Genomic DNA, 20,381 nt, shown 5'->3' on the forward strand with positions numbered 1-20,381 from the left:
AAATAGATACAGTTTCCCTGAATAATGGATCGTCACAAACAATTTTTTTTAAATGCCACTTCGTTAAAATAGGTGTTTCCAGTACTTCCTCATTTGGGTATTTTACACAAAATCTGGAATTTTTTTTATGTACATGTCATTTTTATCATCTGTCCCGCGCAACCAAACCATCCACTTATCCCGGTCACCAATGTTCTTAACAAGATATCAAGAAAGAGAGGCTGGTCCATTATTTGCGTAGTCCAGCCAGCTTTTTTTTTTTCGACAACCTTTTTTCGTTCTCTCTCATGAAGGATATGTTTTGAAAATTAGTCTTACAAAATACAATTCCAAACCAACTCATGCAGTTATCGTCTTTTCACAGTATTGAGCAGTCATCCTTTTTGCTAGCCAGAGTGTTAATTGGCAAAAGTGAAAAATTCATTTGTTTAATTTTTTAAAGTAAATATTCTTAACTATATCTTTTATATAATAATATATTTTTAAAATAATAATCTTTTATATAGACATGCTTTATGCTAGATCTAATAAATGATTAACTCGGACCTACCAATATGGGTATATAAATACTTAAATCTGGGTATTTAAAATTTCGAATGCGATTTTTTTAAAAACCGAACTTATAAATAGATCTAGATCTAGATCTCTTGTATAATATCTAGAATAATATATACTATATAACTATAGTTCTAGATCTACAACACCTAGACTAAAGTTAAAGACTAAGGTCTAGATTTATTTAACGTTTTAAAAAAATCAATAGATCTAATATAGACAGTCATGAGATCCACTCTATTTTATCTAGATCTAGACCATACATGAGATCAATAATTCAAATAATTGTCAATATGAATATTTATAGATCTAGTCTAGAGTCTAGATCTATCGATCATCTAGTCTGTCTAGTATAGCTATACTTATACACTTTTACAGTTTATGAGTATACTCATACGAGTCATACTGGCTATAGCCGCTATACTATAGTATAGACACTATAGACTATAGTTAGTATAGTTAATACTTTTTAATAGTAGATCTATCAATTATATCTAAATCTAGACTTCACTTTCACATCACATTCACACGATTATTGATACAGACAGTGAATGTGAGTGAATGAAACGAATGCAGTGGTTATACGGATTATACTTAAAGTGACGATACTACTTATAGATCTACCAGTTGATAAACATCATCATCATAGATAATAATCTACATCTATAATCATAGTGCCCTTTATTTAGTCAATATAGTCAAGTCAAGATAGTGGAACGTAAACTCGAAGGTTTAATACAATAATATGGTATGAGTCTATGAGTATGAGTTAGTATAAGATCTAATTATTTTGTTACTTTGTATGTGACAGTATGTCAATGTCTCAATTAAAATAATTAATATCATCAGCCATATCATTTTAAATATTTAAAAAGTAGACATAGATTTTTATTATATTATAAATAGATAGATTAGATCTACATATAATTTTACAAACTTTAGAAATGATTGATTTTATTTTTAATTGATAAGCCTTCTAGACTAGATCTAGCATCTCTAGCTAGACTCTAACATGTAGATTGTAGATCTTTGAATTGGATCGATATTCACCTTCCTAAATTGTCTCTAAAGTCTGTAGCTGATTTGAGAGGCCCAACGAGGCAAGACGAGTCTATTAGTACTCTGTCTCTTGATCTATCTAGTAGGCCTACTAAGCTAGTGCATTAGCCATAGTGTAGTCAAATCTTGACAACTAGTCTTCTAGATCTAAGCTTCTAGAATAATTAGATCTAGATCCAGTTTAGATTTAGAATATAAAAGTTTTTACTACCTAAAATGCTAAATCTACTGATCTAAATTCTAGATATATAGATCCAGTTCAGATTAGGAATATAAAAATATTCCACTAGCTAAAATTCTAAATCTACTGATCTATACTTAATATGTTGATCTATATTATATGACATCTACAAAAATTATTATTAAGATATAATTATAGATTCTAGACTAGTTATATATGTACATAAAATATATAAATAAAAGACAAAATTTATGCAGGCCTAGGTCCCATAAATTTATAATTGATCCAGATCTATCAGTAAAAGTTACCTTCGATTGGCAGTTTTACCCAATCTAATCTATACAAGACAATTTATAATCCATGCCTTGCCTACACCCCATATATAATATTAAATAATAGTTTCCATTCCATGCCATACCCAGACCCATGAGTTCATGAAATAATAAATGATGTGGTGTCAAGTTGGATCTATTCCCTGAAATTCAGTACTTTAATATAAAACTCACATATCTAGTTAATTATTTGCTATGACACTCTGATAAACTTGGACTTGTGTGATACATATATGTTTCTTATCAGATTTAATTAATGAAGTTTTGGTGCATTTTAACCAGTAATAAGGCTACAAAAGTAGCATCAGGTGTATTCTAACCATTGGTATTTTTCCTGGCAACATTTCTATTCTAGTCTGTGATAAATTATAAATAAAAAAAAATGTTTGTAATGTTTCAGTTATTAACAAGTAGAACCATGGCAACCAGTTCTGATGATGTACCAGAATGGCTCAAGGATCATACTTATACTATTTCTACTCTCTGGGCATCCATTCAATATTTAATGTAAGTACTACTATACAATTTTTATTTTAGTTATCTAATAGATATTTTATGAATTGTGTGATTTTCATGGTCAAGCAACATCCAAATATCTGGGATGGAATTTAACATTTTTCTCTAGTTTTTTTTTTTATTTATAACACTCTTAAGCACATTCATCTTTCATGAATGCCTAATATACCTTGGCTGTTGTGCAGGCCATTCCTTTACAATAAACTGTTAGATGAAATTAGGAAAAATTGTCTGATAATTTGTATGTTTGATACAACAACGTTTTCAATTTAATAATATTATTTTTAATTTTAATGTTTTCAAAAGAAATTAACCAATATGCCTAATTGTATAATTACAGTTATGTTTGGAAATGCAAGAAAAGGCATGCATTCCTGAAAAGTCAATGATTGGTTGCACCTCTTAAAGGTAAGGTACTGCAATTTTTCCCTATGTACTTTTCTCATAAGCTGAAGTACTTGTATTTTTGAAAAACTAGTTTTCCATGAAAATGTAAATCATAATATATGTTATAGTTGCTTTTAGATTAGTTCAATGTGCATCAAATTAACTGAACATCTGCCTTCACCTATAGTAATAATTCATAACTATTAAGGTCAGGGCCATGTCTACACATTAACGCAGTAGCTCTTTTTAGGTACAGACTATTTTTAGAATGGCAAAATTATATAACTATACTTAATAACATATATACGTTTAGCATGCTCAACACATATGTCACACATATTTTTTTTTTTTTTTTTAAATCCTTTTATTTATTTTTATAACTAGATAACTTCCTGTTATGAGAAAAGATGAGATTCTTGGACTCTTGCATAGCACCACCAGAAAGGAAAATCCCATCATGTTGCAAAAGAAGTCTTGGACCAATTTTAATTTAAGATATATATATTATACTGTAAGCTGTATACATATTTATGTATATCCTGTCATTCAGCCAACAAGTTTGGATTTAGTATTTCCTTAAATCTGTTTGATATTGTACTTGAAAACTATTAATCTGAGCCCCATTAAAACAAGAGGGAGTGCAGTGGATGAGTGGTAAGGGAAATTTTACTTTTTTAAAATTAAAATAAGAATCTAACAAAAGTAAACATATAAAATATGGTGCATTCTCCTTAAAACTAAAACCTGGTGCAAAGGTTTAAAATGTTGGCAAAAAAAAGCAACATCAATTAAATATTCTTAATTCCCTTTGCAAAACTTACTGAGAAGAACATGCATGTTGTTCCCTCATAAGTTTCTTGACAGAGGAAATCTTGTTTATATTAGATTTGAATTAAGCAAATTAAGAAAAAAATTATAATCATTATTTCAAATGGTTTTATCTAAAACTTATGAATTATTTTTCAGTTATAAGTATATTGAAATGAATGGATAATCATGAAATCGTTAAATAATTGCTGCTATCATTCCATTGACTAAAGAACCATAATTTTTTTTTAAATTAATTTCAAAATGATTTTTTTCAAGCAGAGTTCACATAGATCTTGAGTGAAATTTTTCTTTTTTTGACTAGTGCTTCAATTTTATTGTATCGTTAGTTTTTTATTTTTATTACCCAGAATATTTTAAAAATGAGTACACTATTTTCATGTAATAATGTAACTTGGTATTCACACATCAAAATACGCTATAATCTTTAGGCCATATAGATTTGTATAAATATAAATTAACTTGCTTAAATGCATTGTAAATGTATATTGTTTGGATAAGAATAAAGTTTTTCTGTAGACAATTATTGTTCAAGATTTGTTGATGCTCCTGCTTAATAGATTATATATACAGGTCATTAGTTTTATCACACTACTGACACAAGAAAAACTGGTCGCCCCCACTTCCATTACATCTATAGATGTAATAAAACGTGACCTCAAATCAGTGAACATCAATACTGACAATTGGGAAGACATAGCTTTAGACCGCAACAGATGGAGAGACAATGACCAAGAAAGCTATGGACAGTGAAAGTACATAGGTCTCAGCTCAGGAAGAAAAACATACAGTCCAAAAAACGGCCAGCTCCTCTACCACCGAAGCAAAAGCCACCTTAACCTGTGCTATCTGTGGACAGGAGTGTCTCCAAAATAGGGCTCCACAGCCACATGAGGAAGTGTGCTCTGAGATGAAACCTTAGTCTTTCTACGACTGAAGGAGGCCAATGATGACGATACAGGTCATTAGTTTTAACACGTCTGATAATAAATGACAGTACAGGTTATTGAATGAAAATTTGTCATTATTTCAGGTGCTTTAGGCCTACATCAATGTGAGGTACCAGTACTTTGATTGTGTCATATAACAATTTAAAGCAACATTTTGAAATGAATAGTGTGTAGAATTGACAGTAAATAAATTTAAGTGATGGGCTGTGATCTGCATGAATTGAGAGCTGATCATGTATTGAATTTGTGTTTTTGATCTTTACTTCAAGTAAATGTTAATGAACAATTAATTTTTAATGAATAAATAATTTAAAAATAAATACAAAGAAACCATAAACATCTACTTTAGTTTAATAATTTTTTTTCATCAGAACAGAATTTCCAACTTTGCATTCTTAAAATAAAATATAATTTATTTAGAGTAGAGTCAGAACACAAAATCATAGTTTTGAAATTAAGTAAATTAAGTTTTAGAAGCTGTGATCTCTTATAAACATTTGTATATAGGCTACACACAATTTAATTATTATTTTTCATCAAATTGCAGGAACTAGTACATGTACTTATGCATATTTGACAATAAAAAACCTTAGTCAATGAAATAGTAATACTAGTAAATGAGATAAAAGTAAACTAAATATCATCAATGCTATTGAAGCTTGTTTCTTTTTATCTTGTTTGGTGGACTGCAATTAAAGTTGCTATTAATTTTACTGATTGTCTTATCTGAAATGCCAGTGTCGTCTCTTTGAATCCTAAGCTTATTTTCTTGGTTAATGGAAGTCCAGATGTTTGGAGTTTCACTTTAAACACCTATATATTCCGAAATGGCCTTCCGATAGGCAATACCTATTTGCCTAACATGTCATATGCACATAAAGAGGTACCACAGAAATGCTTTAAAGACAAGCTTAGGCGCCAACTTGCTTTAACTCACATAGAATAAGAGAGCACCTGGTTGCATACAGCTTCAGAACGAGACAGCTGGAGGTCACTTACAAAGGTGTGGTATACACCAATAAAAATTAATTGCCAAGGGTAGACGGAAAAAAGAAAAAAACAACTGATTCTACCACAGGTGGACAATGGTTATGCCTGTTCTCGGTGTGGCATAATATGTAGGTCACAGCTGGGGCTGAGTAGCCACTGGAAACATAGCATTCCTCATAAGTCTTCGGAATCAAAGACAAGCCTATCATTTTTGTAGAATAGTTTGTAGCTTCTGTAAATGCATGAAATGCCATCACAAATGACACAAGTCCTCTGTGAGTTTGATGTATTATAAACATCTTACTTCTTTGCCTTATATTAAATGGTCCTTCTGTCTGTTCCACTAGGTACTTGCGTTTATCTAAATATTGATATATCGTAACATGTCATCAAAATAAAAACTAGAATCTCTGCAACTGGTTTACAAGTCAGAAGTCATCAATAACACTTGCCATTTCAAAAAAAAACAACAATTTAGATTGTAACTGATTAGTCAAATTAGTGACTGATTATTCGATTCATTTAGGCCTATAATTTTTTTTATGTGAAGTTTTATAAATCTATTCCATGACAAAAACCCTGGCTAGATTTAGATCTACTGGTCTAGACATCTAGATCTAACTAGAATTAAACTAGAAAACTGAATTAGAGAAGTAGCTTTCTGGATCTAGATCTAGAACCAATATATTACTACTATTAGATCTAGTTGCGTCAAACGCTAAATTTTTGGTTGTTGTTTTTAATAAATGCACATAAAATACATTGTATTTTGGCAATAAAAATACCCAGTTGGTAGTCAAGTAATTCTAATAATTAATTAATGAATGACTCTATCAGTATTTGTTTTAGATCTATCAGATTCATATGACTTATTATTTATACTTATTTTATATCATTCGTCCAAGAAAATCTAGCTCTAGATCTATTTCATTTTAGATTAGGCTATAGTTTTTGTTTTTTGTTGTTTTTTTTTTGTCATTTTATTTAGGCTACAATATTATCAAGATTAAATTTTTCTTTGTTTCCCACGAGACGTGTATGCCTATAGCCTAGTCCTTTCGATAATAAAAAAAAAACGATTAGAAATGCGTAGCTTGGAGTGTCAAAACTGTATTAGGCCTCCTATTTTTATTTCGTGCAATTTAGTATATCGCAACAAATACGCATTTAGCGGAACGGTAGACAGATCTTCATCTCTTATTCAGGGAAATTGTATCTATTTTATCAGATAGTCAGAAAATGGATAAAGTTTTTACAGATCTAATAAAATATAGTGTGGGGAAGTTTTACTCTCAATGAAGGTCAATCCAAGTGGCTCTCGGAGTAAATTTCTTCTTTGGCATCCTCATCGATTTTTCAAATTGGTATGGTGCGCGAAAATAGATGCGCGACGGCACTTCGACTCTCTTTGGCTTTGTAAAAAACTCGAAGCTGGTGTTCCATTAGTATAGTTCCATGGCGCGACGGCACTTCGACTCTCTTTGTCTTTGTAAAAAACTCGAAGCTGGTGTTCCATTAGTATAGTTCCATGGTATAACCATGGAACTATACTAATGGAACACCAGCTTCGAGTTTTTTACAAAGCCAAAGAGAGTCGAAGTGCCGTCGCGCATCATTTTCGCGCATGGTGCAATGTGGAGAAATCCATGATGATGCCAAAGAAGAGATTTACTCCGTCAGTCCCTTGCAATGGGTGTAAAACTTTCGTACGCTCTATTTGATTAGATGTGTAAAAACTTCATCCATTTTCTGACTATCTGATATAATAGATAAAATTTTCCCGAATAAGAGATCGTCACAAAAGTTATTTTTTTCGACCACCCTATAAAATGCCACATTTTTTCAAAAAAATAGAATCTAAATTCCGAAAATACAATCTTTCAGTGTTTCTGTGTTTGGTTTATTTACACTAAATCTGGATGAAGACCTGTCTACCGTTCCGCTAAATGCGTATTTGTTACGATATACTAAATTGCACGAAATAAAAATAAAATAGGAGGCCTAATACAGTTTTGACACTCCAAGCTACGCATTTCTAATCGTTTTTTTTTTAATTATTATTATCGAAAGGACTAGGCTATAGGCATACACTTCTCGTGGGAAACAAAGAAAAAGTTCATCTCGGTAATATTGTAGCCTAAATAAAATGACCAAAAAAAACAACAACTATAGCCTAATCTAAAATGAAATAGATCTAGAGCTAGGTTTTCTTGGACGAATGATACAAAATAAGTATAAATAATAAGTCATAGTCATATGAATCTGATAGATCTAAAACAAATACTGATAGTCATTCATTAATTAATTATTAGAATTACTTGACTAACAACTGGGTATTTTTATTGCCAAAATACAATGTATTTTATGTGCATTTATTAAAAACAACAACCAAAAATTAAACGTTCGACGCAACTAGATCTAATATTGATAATATAGATTCTAGTTCTAGATCCAGAAAGCTACTTCTCTAATTCATTTTTCTAGTTTAATTCTAGTTAGATCTAGATGTCTAGACCAGTAGATCTAAATCTAGCCAGGGTTTTTGTCATGGAATAGATCTATAAACCTGCAGCCGCCTACTGATCACGATATGACAGATGTGAGATACTATTGATGAGATACTCTCTCTACTTCTATAATCTATATAATATATAGATCTAGATCTAGTAGATCACAGTAAAACTCAATGTGTACTTCCGACTTTAGCTCAACAAGTCTACTCCAAAGTATACTAGTAAAGTCACAAAGTGTAAAGGATCATTATATATTCAAATAAAAAATTTATAGGCCTAAATGAATCGAATAATCAGTCACTAATTTGACTAATCTAAATTGTTATTTTTTAAATGGCAAGTGTTATTGATGACTTCTGACTTGTACACGAGTTGCAGAGATTCTAGCTTTTATTTTGATGACATGTTACGATATATCAATGATATTTAGATAAACGCAAGTACCTAGAGGAACAGAGAGAAGGACCATTTAATATAAGGCAAAGAAGTAAGATGTTTATAATTCATCAAACTCACAGAGGACTTGTGTCATTTGTGACGGCATTTCATGCATTTACAGAAGCTACAAACTATGCTACAAAAATGATAGGCTTGTCTTTGATTCCTAAGACTTATGAGGAATGCTGTTTCCAGAGGCTACTCAGCCCCAGCTGTGACCTACATATTATGCCACACTGAGCACAGGCATAACCATTGTCCACCTGTGGTAGAGTCAGTTTTTTTTTTGTTTTTTTTTTGCCGTCTACCCTCGGCAATTAATTTTCATTGGTGTATACCACACCTTTGTAAGTGACCTCCAGCTGTCTCGTTCTGAAGCTGTATGCAACCAGGTGCTCTCTTATTCTATGTCAGTTAAAGTAAGTTGGCGCCTAAGCTTGTCTTTAAAGCATTTCTGTGGTACCTCTTTACGTGCATATGACATGTTAGGCAAATGGTTTAGCCTATCGGAATGCCAGTTCGGAAAGTATAGGTGCTTAAAATGAAACTCCAAATATCTGGACTTCCAGTTACCAAGAAAATAAGCTTAGGTTTCAAAGAGACGACACTGGCATTTCAGATAAGACGATCAGTAAAATTATTAGCAACTTTAATTGCAATCCACCAAACAAGATAAAAAAAAAACAAGTGTGGCTTCAATAGCATTGATGATATTTAGTTTACTTTTATCTCATTTACTAGTATTACTATTTCATTGACTAAGGTTTTTTATTGTCAAATAGGCATAAGTACATGTACTAGTTCCTGCAATTTGATGAAAAATAATAATTAAATTGTGTATAGTCTATATACAAATTGTAACAAATGTTTATAAGAGATCACAGCTTAGCTTAATTTACTAAATATTTTAAAACTATGATTTTGTGTTCTGACTCTACTCTAAATAAATTATATTTTATTTTAAGAATGCAAAGTTGGAAATTCTGTTCTGATGAAAAAAATTATTAAACTAAAGTAGATGTTTATGGTTCTTTTGTATTTATTTTTAAATTAATTATTCATTGAAAATTAATTGCTCATTAACATTTACTTGAAGTAAAGATCAAAAACACAAATTCAATACATGATCAGCTCTCAATTCACGCAGATCACAGCCCATCACTTAAATGTATTTACTGTCAATTCTACAGACTATTCATTTCAAAATGTTGCTTTAAATTGATATATGACACAATCAAAGTACTGGTACCTCACATTGATGTAGGCCTAAAGCAGCTGAAATAATGACAAATTTTCATTCACTAACTTGTACTGTCATTTATTATCAGACGTGTTAAAACTAATGACCTGTATATATAATTGATTAAGCAGGAGCATCAACAAATCTTGAACAATAATTGTCTACAGAAAAACTTTATTCTTATCCAAACAATATACATTTACAATGTATTTAAACAAGTTAATTTATACAAATCTGTATGGCCTAAAGATTATAGTGTATTTTTAGCATTGTGTGAATACCAAGTAACACATTATTACATGAAAATAGTGTACTCATTTTTTAAATATTCTGGGTAATAAAAATTAACAACTAATATGATACAATAAAATTAAAGCATTAGTCAAATAAAAAAAAAACTTTCACTCAAGATCTATGTGAACTCTATGCTTGAAAAAAATCATTTTGAAATTAATTTAAAAAAAAATAATTATGGTTCTTTAGTCAATGGAATGATAGCAGCAATTATTTAACAATTCATGATTATCCATTAATCTCAATATACTTATAACTGAAAAATAATTCATAAGGTTTAGATACAACCATTTGAAAAAATAATTATAATTTTTTTCTTAATTTGCTTAATTCAAATCTAATATAAACAAGATTTCCTCTGTCAAGAAACTTATGAGGCAACAACATGCATGTTCTTCTCAGTAAGTTTTGCAAAGGGAATTAAGAATATATGATGTTGCTTTTTTTTGCCAACATTTTAAACCTTCGCACCAGGTTTTAGTTTTAAGGAGAATGCACCATATTTTATATGTTTACTTTTGATAGATTCTTATTTTAATTTTAAAAAAGTAAAATTTCCCTTACATATCTTGCAATCTATGGGGCAGATGATATAAAGTTTATCAGTTTCTGTGCCCCATGGTTAGCGAGGGTGTCATGTACCCAGCACAACAACCAACCATCTTTACTTTCCAAAACAAAAGTCAGCTACCCATTAGAGTTAGGTGGACTCAGGGGCACCCAAAAATCTAAAAAATTTAAATCTGAGTCTTCACAGAGATTCAAACCCATGACTTAACCATTCAGCCATGGATCCCCAAACTGCCTTTACTTATTCCTTACTATTGCCATGTATCCCTAGCCTTTTGAATTCTGAAATTGAAAATCCCAGTCTTAATCGAACCCAGGAACCCTCAGTTCAGAAGCCAAGTGCTTTACCACTCATTCACTGCACTCCCTATTGTTTTAATGGGGCTCAGATTAATAGTTTTCAAGTACAATATCAAACAGATTTAAAGAAATACTAAATCCAAACCTGTTGGCTGAATGACAGGATATACATAAATATGTATAGAGCTTACAGCATAATATATATATCTTAAATTAAAATTGGTCCAAGACTTTTATTTTGCAACATGATGGGATTTTCCTTTCTGGTGGTGCTATGCAGGAGTCCAAGAATCTCATCTTTTCTCATAACAGAAAGTTATCTAGTTATAAAAATAAATAAAAGGATTTAAAAAAAAAGAAAAATATGTGTGACATATGTGTTGACCATGCTAAACGTATATATGTTATTAAGTATAATTATATAATTTTGCCATTCTAAAAATAGTCTGTACCTAAAACTAGCTACTGTGTTAATGTGTAGACATGGCCCTGACCTTAATAGTTATGAATTATTACTAAAGGTGAAGGCAGCTATTCAGTTAATTTGATGGACATTGCACTCATCTAAAAGCAACTATAACATATATTATGATTTACATTTTCATGGAAAATTAGTTTTTAAAAAATAGAAGTACTTCAGCTTATGAGAAAAGTGCATTGGGAAAAATTGCAGTACCTTACCTTTAAGAGGTGCAACCAATCATTGACTTGTCAGGAATGCATGCCTTTTTCTTGCATTTCCAAACATAACTGTAATTATACAATTAGGCATAATGGCTAATTTCTTTCGAAAACATTAAAATTAAAAAATAATATTAAATAATAAAAAATAATATTATTAAATTGAATACATTGTTGTATCAAACATACAAATTATCAGACATAATTTTGCCTAATTTCATCTAACAGTTTATTGTAAAGGAATGGCCTGCACAACAGCCATGTATATTAGGCATTCATGAAAGATGAATTTGCTTAAGAGTGTTAAAAAAAAAACTAGAGAAAAATGTTAAATTCCATCCCCGATATTTGGATGTTGCTTGACCATGAAAATCACACTTCATAAAACATCTTTTAGATAACTAAAATAAAAATTGTATAGTAGTACTTACAATAAATATTGAATGGATGCCAATATTATTAATGTCTGCCCAGAGAGTAGAAATAGTATAAGTACTATAAGTATGATCCTTGAGCCATTCTGGTACATCATCAGAACTGGTTGGCATGGTTCTACTTGTTAATAACTGAAACATTACAAACATTTTTTTAAATTTATAATTTATCACAGACTAGAATAGAAATGTTGCCAGGAAAAATACCAATGGTTAGAATGCACCTGATGATACTTTTGTAGCCTTAAAATGAACCAAAACTTCATTCATTAAATCTGATAAGAAACATATATAATGTATCACACAAGTCCAAGTTGATCAGAGTGTCATAGCAAATAATTAACTAGATATGTGAGTTTTATATTAAAGTGCTGAATTTCAGGGGATAGATCCAACTTGACACCACATCATTTATTATTTCATGAACTCATGGGTCTGGGCATGGCATGGAATGGGAAATATTATTTAATGTATGGGGTGTAGGCGAGGCATGGATTATAAATTGTCTTGTATCTATAGATTAGATTGGGTAAAACTTCCCATCGAAGGTAACTTTTACTGATAGATCTGGATCAATTATAAATTTATGGGATCTAGGCCTGCATAAATTTTATCTTTTATTTATATATTTTATGTACATAAATAGCTAGTCTAGATCTATAATTATATCTTAATAATAATTTTTGTAGATGTCATATAATATCTAAAATATTAAGTATAGATCAGTAGATTTAGAATTTTAGCTAGTAAATATTTTTATATTCCAAATCAAAACTGGATCTATATATTGTATATCTATCTAGAATTTAGATCAGTAGATTTAGTATTTTAGGTAGTAAAATACTTTTATATTCTAAATCTAAACTGGATCTAGATCTAATTATTCTAGAAGCTTAGATCTAGAAGACTAGTTGTCAAGATGTGACTACACTATGGCTAAGGCTAATGCACTAGCTAAGTAGGCCTACTAGATAGATCAAGAGACAGAGTGCTAATAGTAATAGACTCTTGCCTCGTTGGGCCTCTCAAATCAGCTACAGACTTTAGAGACAATTTAGGAAGGTGAATTTCGATCCAATTCCAAGATCTACAAACTACAAGTTAGAGTCTAGCTAGAGATGCTAGATCTAGTCTAGAAGGCTGATCAATTAAAAATAAAATCAATCATTTCTAATGTTTGTAAAATTATATTTTATAGATCTAATCTATCTATTTATAATATAGAAATCTATGTCTACTATTTTAATATTTAAAATGATATGGCTGATGATATTAATTATTTTAAATGAGACATTGACATACAAAGAAACAAAATAATTAGACCTTATACTAACTCATAGACTCTACTTATACTGTATTATATTAAACCTTCGAGTTTACGTTCCACTATCTTGACTTGACTACATTGGACATTGACTAAAAAGGGCACTATCACGGTGACTATGATTATTTATAGATCTAGAATAGTCTAGATTATTATCTATGATGATGATGATAATCAACTGGTAGAGCTATAAGTATAATCAGTATAAACTATAATATAATCACTGCATTCGTTTCATTCACTGTCTCAGTCTGTATGAATAATCGTGTGATGTGAAAGTGAAGTCTAGATTTAGATCTAGATTAGATAGATTATAAATCTACTTTCTACTATTAAAAAGTATTATTATTATAGATCTACATCTACTAATAACTAATATTAGTACTTAATAGTACAGGTACTAGAATCTAGATCTACAAAAAGTGAAAAACAGGCAATACACTGACTATACATACAGTGTACAGCTATAGATGATCGATAGATCTGGAGTTCTAGACGTAGACTAGATCTATAAACATTCATATTGATCTCATGTATGGTCTAGATCTAGAGAAAATAGAGTGGAAATCATGACTTTATTAGATCTATTGAGTTATTTTTAAAAAATATCTTTAAATAGATCTAGAACCATAGTCTAAGTCTGGGTGTTGTAGCTAGAGATCTATAGATAAGTTCGGTTTTTTTAAAATGCGCATTCGAAATTTAAAATACCCAGATTTAAGTATTAATATACCCATATTGGTAGGGCCGCGTTAATCATTTATTAGATCTATTAAAGCAGTGATGCTCAGAACCGGCCCGTGACGAGGTTCCATCCGGCCCGCCGAAACGTCTGTATAAAGTTTAGAAAATCTCCCCACCCCTTTAAAAATTTGAAGGTTGAAAAATGAATCTTTACCTACGTTAGGGCCCTCACTTTTTCTCTGATAAATTGGTACCAAGAGCTTTAACATTTGTGCCTTTATGAAAAGGAAATTAAGAATCTACCAGAACCATTGAACGAATCTTTTTTGTGGAACATGGAAATAAGCCAGCAAACTTTTTTTTTTATAAAGAAAGTCAAGCTGTTTCAATACACAACATATAGCAACAGCATCAAAAAACAATCCATAAGAATAAAAAGAGACAAGAGCATGACTTAATGGCGAGGCTAACTACTAAGTTGCTCACAATTGAAGTAGAGAACTAAAGCCATTTCCAGACACGTAGAAAACAAATAGATTAAGGTTAAACTTCAAATATACCAAATTATTAATGTAATTACTAGATCCAAAAGTTTTTAATGAAATAGTTTCAGGTCAATTTGTTTGTTTTTTTTTAACATTTTTTTGGTCATGTGGCCCGCGACACCAGTGTCGGAAATTAAAATGGCCCGCAGTTTGAATTAGGTTGGGCATCACTGTATTAAAGCATGTCTATATAAAAGATATTATTATTTAAAAAATATATTATTATATAAAAGATATAGTTGTGAATATTTACTAAAAAAAATAAAATAATGAATTTTTTACTTTAGCCAATTAACACTCTGGCTGGCAAAAAGGATGACTCCTCAATACTGCGAAAAGACGATTCGATAACTGCATGAGTTGGTTTGGAATTGTATTTTGTAAGACTAACTTAAAAAAAAATATCCTTCAAGAGAATAAACGAAAAAAGGTTTGTCAGAATAAAAGCTGGCTGGACTACGCAAATAATGGACCAGCCTCTCTCTCTCATGATATCTTGTTAAGAACATTGGTGACCGGGAAAAGTGGAGGATTTGGTTACGCGGGACAGATGATAATGATTTCATGTACATAAAAAAAATCCAGATTTTGTGTAAAATACCCAAATGTGAAAGTACTGAAAACAGCTATTTTAATGGGGTGGCCTTAAAAAAATAACTTTTGTGACGATCCCTTATTCGGGAAAATTTTATAAATCACAAAACATTGTGAGAAAATGGATGAAATTTTTAGAGATCTAATAAAATAAAGCGTAGGAAAGTTTTACTCTCATTGGAGGTCAATCCAAATGACTGGAGGAGTAAATTTCTTCTTTTGCATCCTCCTGAATTTCTCCATATTGCACCATGCGCGAAAAATAATGCGCGACGGCACTCCCCTAGTAAAAACTAGGAGCTGTTGTTCCATTAGTATAGTTCCATGGTATAACCAATTGGTAATGTCTAAAGTCTAATGAAAGAATGTTCGCCAGGAAATCTGTAGTCACAGATATCAGTAACTAATTTATGTAAAAAATGCTTTTGAAACACAAAATTGAAGGTTAATTTTATTACATAATGAAAACAATGGATCTTCTTTTGTATTTTCATGTGTCAAAGAAAAAAACTTTGTGCGCAAAGTGTATTTCTTAAAATTAGATCTAGGTCTAAATCCTTTCGATCTTTTCTCATGTCAACATTGTAGACATATGGCCTAGATCCATAAAATACTAAAGCTATAATAGAGTCGGACAACTTTATTTTTTTTAGGGTCTTAAGTTTGTTTTAGGGCTACGATACATACACTAAGGTCTAAGTTGGTACCCAAGAAACATTCCTGCCAAGTTTTATCAAGATTGGTCAAGCGGTTTTGATGTCTATAAGTAACATACATACACCTCACATTCTACTTTATAATATAGAAAGAAGAAGATGAAATCAATGGATCTTCTTTTGTATTTTCATGTGTCAAAGAAAAAAACTATCTGCGCAAAGTGTATTTCTTAAAATTAGATCTAGGTCTAAATCCTTTTGATCTTTTCTCATGTCAACATTGTTAACCATGGCCTAGATCCATAAATACTATAGCTTTAATAGAGTCAGACAACTTTATTTTTTTTTATGGTCTTAATTTTGTTTTAGGGCTACAATACATACACTACGGTCTAAGTTGGTATTCTGCCAAGTTTTATCAAGATTGGTCAAGCGGTTTTGATGTCTATAAGTCACATACATACATACACCTTACATTCTTCTTTATAATATAGATATATATATATATATGTATATATATATATATATATATATATATATATATATATATATATATATATATATATATATATATATATATATATATATATATATATATATATATGCTGTGTATTTGCGTTTATACATAGGGTTAGGGTTTGGGAAAAAAATTGCCCCTCCCTTCAAAAGTTCTTGTTCACTCCGGACGCCCTCGTGTTTTCTCCATATTGTCCACTATGGATGCCCCTTTTCACATATCCATTTGTAAAAAAAAATCCAGCTAGTTGCAGTTGATACCTGTGCTGCACTAAATTAAAATAGTTGTATATGTTATTTTATCTGGAACTTTTCCACCCCTTATGTAAAGGCTTGACTTATAATACCTCTTGCCAACAAACATGTGTTTCCTCAAAGGCAGTGGCGTAGCAATAGGTATCCGTGGGCCGGGTTCAAGAATATCTTGGTGGGCCCCCTCTCCCTCAAATAAGACGAATGTGACAAAACAATTGAGGAATCTGAATGTATGGATATATTAACCAAAAGACATTCCATTACTTTCTGCTTTATGTAGATCTTGCTCCTCATTTTTTCAACATTTCCAACGCAACGCTGACTGCGCTTACAATTAGGCCTAAGTACCGGTACTCGACAATAAGCAGTTCTTATTTCCCTTTTAGTGCTGCAGCTTCCAGATGTTCTTTTTCCTTTGAGAAACACAAAGTAATTTGCATTTACAGCTTTAGTACATCCCGAATCATTCCTTGATGACCACTTTGTAGGCAAAAGTACTTGAGTGTACTATAAGCTATGCTCTTCCTATATATATTGGATTCAAAACGCGCCCATCTTGAGTGGTATGAGCCAAAAACACATACCAAGTCATAGAAATCTGCAACGTCTTGAACACATCTGACGGAATCATTTAAGACCAAATTTAAATCGTGGTTAGCACAGTAAACATGACTTCCTGAGATAGCTCACTTCCGTTCTTTTAATGCACGTTGAGGGCGGTGTGGTAGCTTGTCAATTTATCGTCATAGATCACTTTGAATTTTTCTACCCATGTCACTATAAGGGGTCATTTTATTTGTCTGTATTTTTATTATGTGTTATTTTATCCTTAATTGTAAATATTCTTAGCAAAGGATTTTCAATTTAAATCCTTATAGATGTATCATGTTGCTATACTCTAAAAGCGACATGGTCACATGGTGAAAGTGAATATATTATATATTAATCGTGTTAACATGGTGCCCCGGTGGGACCCCCCCCCCTCCCTGGCTACGCCCATGGTTTATAGTAATAACATACATGACTACATGTTGCTGTTACAGGCTATACCACTTAGCTGCCTGGTCGTGTGGTTTGCACGCTGGACTGTCGTTCAGATTTATCGATGGTCCCGGGTTCAAACCCTGCCCGCTCCCATCCCCCGTCGTCCTGCGGGAGGTTTGGACTAGGAAGTAATTATCTTCAACTCTGAAGGAACATCCGAAACATGTAAAACATTTTACAAACATTTTAAGCACTAATGTAAACATTCAGCCAGGTGTGCTACAGTTCAGTTTACAACACACGCAAGGCAGTCTTCAATCACTTAGTGTGTATATTTAAGTAAATACATAAAGTCTAGATCTAGTAATTAGTCTACTTTAATAATACGTCTGTTTATAGTCATCAGGACAACAACTACACTTTGGCTGTGTTACAGTTTACAACACTTCGCCTAAGTGCTAATGCTAACACGGAGTCAGGCTCTGGTTACGATCAGAAACAATGGTCGCTGACTTACTACGTCACGAACCATCGGCCTGGTGGTCACGGTTAACATCACTAGGTGACTTATGACTATGACTATGTTGGGGTAAAATGCCCATTTGAGTTGGGGGCAGGAAGCCTTTCTTATCGAAATCTGGTCATAAAAGAATCTAGATCTATAAAATCTGGAAAGACGTGTCTGCATTGTCGCTAGATTTAAGATTATTCTAGATCTAGACTATATTAACCAGAGTCTAGACCTAGATCTAGACCAGTGGTTCCCAAACTTTTTTGTCTCGTAGACCCCTTGCCATGTTTTCTGGTTTTCGGTAGACCCCCTGCTCAACTTGCACATTTTTGCAAATTCATTAACATTTTTTAAACAAATTTCTAACTGTAGTGAGTTGAGGAGTAAAAAAGTAATTTAAAACTACACAACTTAGGATATTATGTTTAATATACCAATTTGTCGTTCTATGAAGTAGTCTTTCCAACATTAAATATTAATAAATTAATTAATTAATATGCCTTAAGTATCATTGTAAAAGGTTTCGCATAGAGCAGTTTCTCGTGTATTTCTTGATCTTTCACGCGTGGCTTAAATGTTGAATCTGCTGAACTGTTTTCATTAACAGGAGATGGGTCAAAGGCGAGTAACTGGAGCCTAAACCAGTAAACTTCGAGCAGGAAGGGCTCATTAGCCTTGGCTTGCTACCCACCTAGCAGAAGGAAAACTGAATTCAAACCTCTGCTGCCTTGCTACTATACCCAAACATGGGAAAGGTCCCTAAGGAAATATAAGGAGATGGTGACCATTAGCGCCATGTATTTCTGGGCCGTCCCCTCTTTCTCTTTCCTTGGGGGTTCCAGGTTAGGGCTTGCCTTGTTATGTTGGATGCAGGCTTGCGAAGGCTGTGAACTATCCATCTCCAGCGTCTCTGAAGGATATCTACTTCAGTGGGCTGTTCTTTGCCACAGTTCCTCATTCAAGATCTTGTCTGGCCAGCGGATCATAAGAATTTTCATCAGGCAGGTATTGATGAATAGCTGGATTTTTTTCATGGAGGTGATGGTGGTTCTCCAGGTCTCCGCGATCTGGAAGCAGATGGGCAAGACGTGGCGACAGTTGGAGAGATTCGCCCAGAATCGAGATGCCTGGAGGAAGCTGGTTGGTAACCTATGCCCAGAAGGGACTACAGGCATAGATGAGATGAGATGGTGACCATTAGACAGTTTGTAGCACACAGCGCTACACCTTGTCAGACCAAACTGTATTTATGTATTTTGCAAAGATTTGCATAAGAAGCTTTTAATTTTATAACTCATGCCACCGAAGCGACCTTGACCTGTATTGTTGCTTAAAGAAATTCTTTTAATAATAACAGATGTAGGTTTGTGCAAAACGGCTGATAGAATCAATGTTTGACCTTTGCTGTTTTCCGTATTTTGCTATAAGAAAAGAAATCTTGTAAGAACATCATCTTCTCTATATGATGTCGAACTATGATTTTGCGGGTCTATTTTGAACTTTGAGTGTTCGAAAGTGTTTAAAATCTTTATTTTTGTCACGGTAGCATTGTCTCAGATGATCTTCCAGCGAACCTGGTTCATATCGTCATAAAAAAGTCACTTAGGCTTGTTCGACAAGGATGGAATGAATCCCAATTTTAAATTATTAATGCTGTACTGTCTACAGTTCTTTTCTTTTTTTTTTTTTTTTGTTCTAAATATTAGTTACATGTAGATGTAGACAAAATTAAGCTATTTAAATAAGTATTGAAATTGATTACAACAATTTTTCATTTGAATAGCAGGATAAATATTTAAAGGATTAACGAAAGTACAAATCATATATTAGTGTATGCAATAATTACATTAGTGGAATGTGAACATTAAATGTGCTTAAATGAAATCTATTATCGTAGACCCCCGTGGGCATCTCATGGACCTCCAATTTAGTTTTTTACTTTCGTAGACCCCTTGGAGGTCTTCGTAGACCCCTGGGGGTCTATATAGACCACTTTGGGAATCACTGATCTAGACTATATATAAATATTTTTTTGGGCAGCCAT

General features: G+C 32.1%; 2 long non-coding RNA genes across 5 annotated transcripts; one reads left to right on the forward strand and one right to left on the reverse strand.

The window, feature by feature from the left end:
• The first annotated feature begins 684 nt into the window (after positions 1 to 684).
• LOC129928858 (uncharacterized) lies at positions 685 to 4,383 on the forward strand. The gene is made up of 4 exons (XR_008780379.1): positions 685 to 1,303; positions 2,528 to 2,634; positions 2,984 to 3,051; positions 3,415 to 4,383. It is a non-coding gene; the product is annotated as an uncharacterized LOC129928858 (long non-coding RNA).
• A 5,393-nt stretch (positions 4,384 to 9,776) lies between these two features.
• On the reverse strand, positions 9,777 to 14,252 carry LOC129928849 (uncharacterized). Of its 4 annotated transcripts, none has more exons than XR_008780367.1 (4): positions 14,048 to 14,252; positions 12,266 to 12,400; positions 11,835 to 11,903; positions 9,777 to 11,473 (listed from the first exon to the last, which is right to left on the reverse strand). It is a non-coding gene; the product is annotated as an uncharacterized LOC129928849 (long non-coding RNA). The 4 variants fall into 4 exon arrangements; XR_008780369.1 differs by lacking the exon at positions 14,048 to 14,252 and adding an exon at positions 13,637 to 13,827; XR_008780368.1 differs by lacking the exon at positions 14,048 to 14,252 and adding an exon at positions 13,603 to 13,827.
• Between the last annotated feature and the right edge of the window lie 6,129 nt (positions 14,253 to 20,381).

Source organism: Biomphalaria glabrata, chromosome 10, assembly GCF_947242115.1.
Source record: "Biomphalaria glabrata chromosome 10, xgBioGlab47.1, whole genome shotgun sequence".
NCBI lineage: Eukaryota > Metazoa > Mollusca > Gastropoda > Planorbidae > Biomphalaria > Biomphalaria glabrata.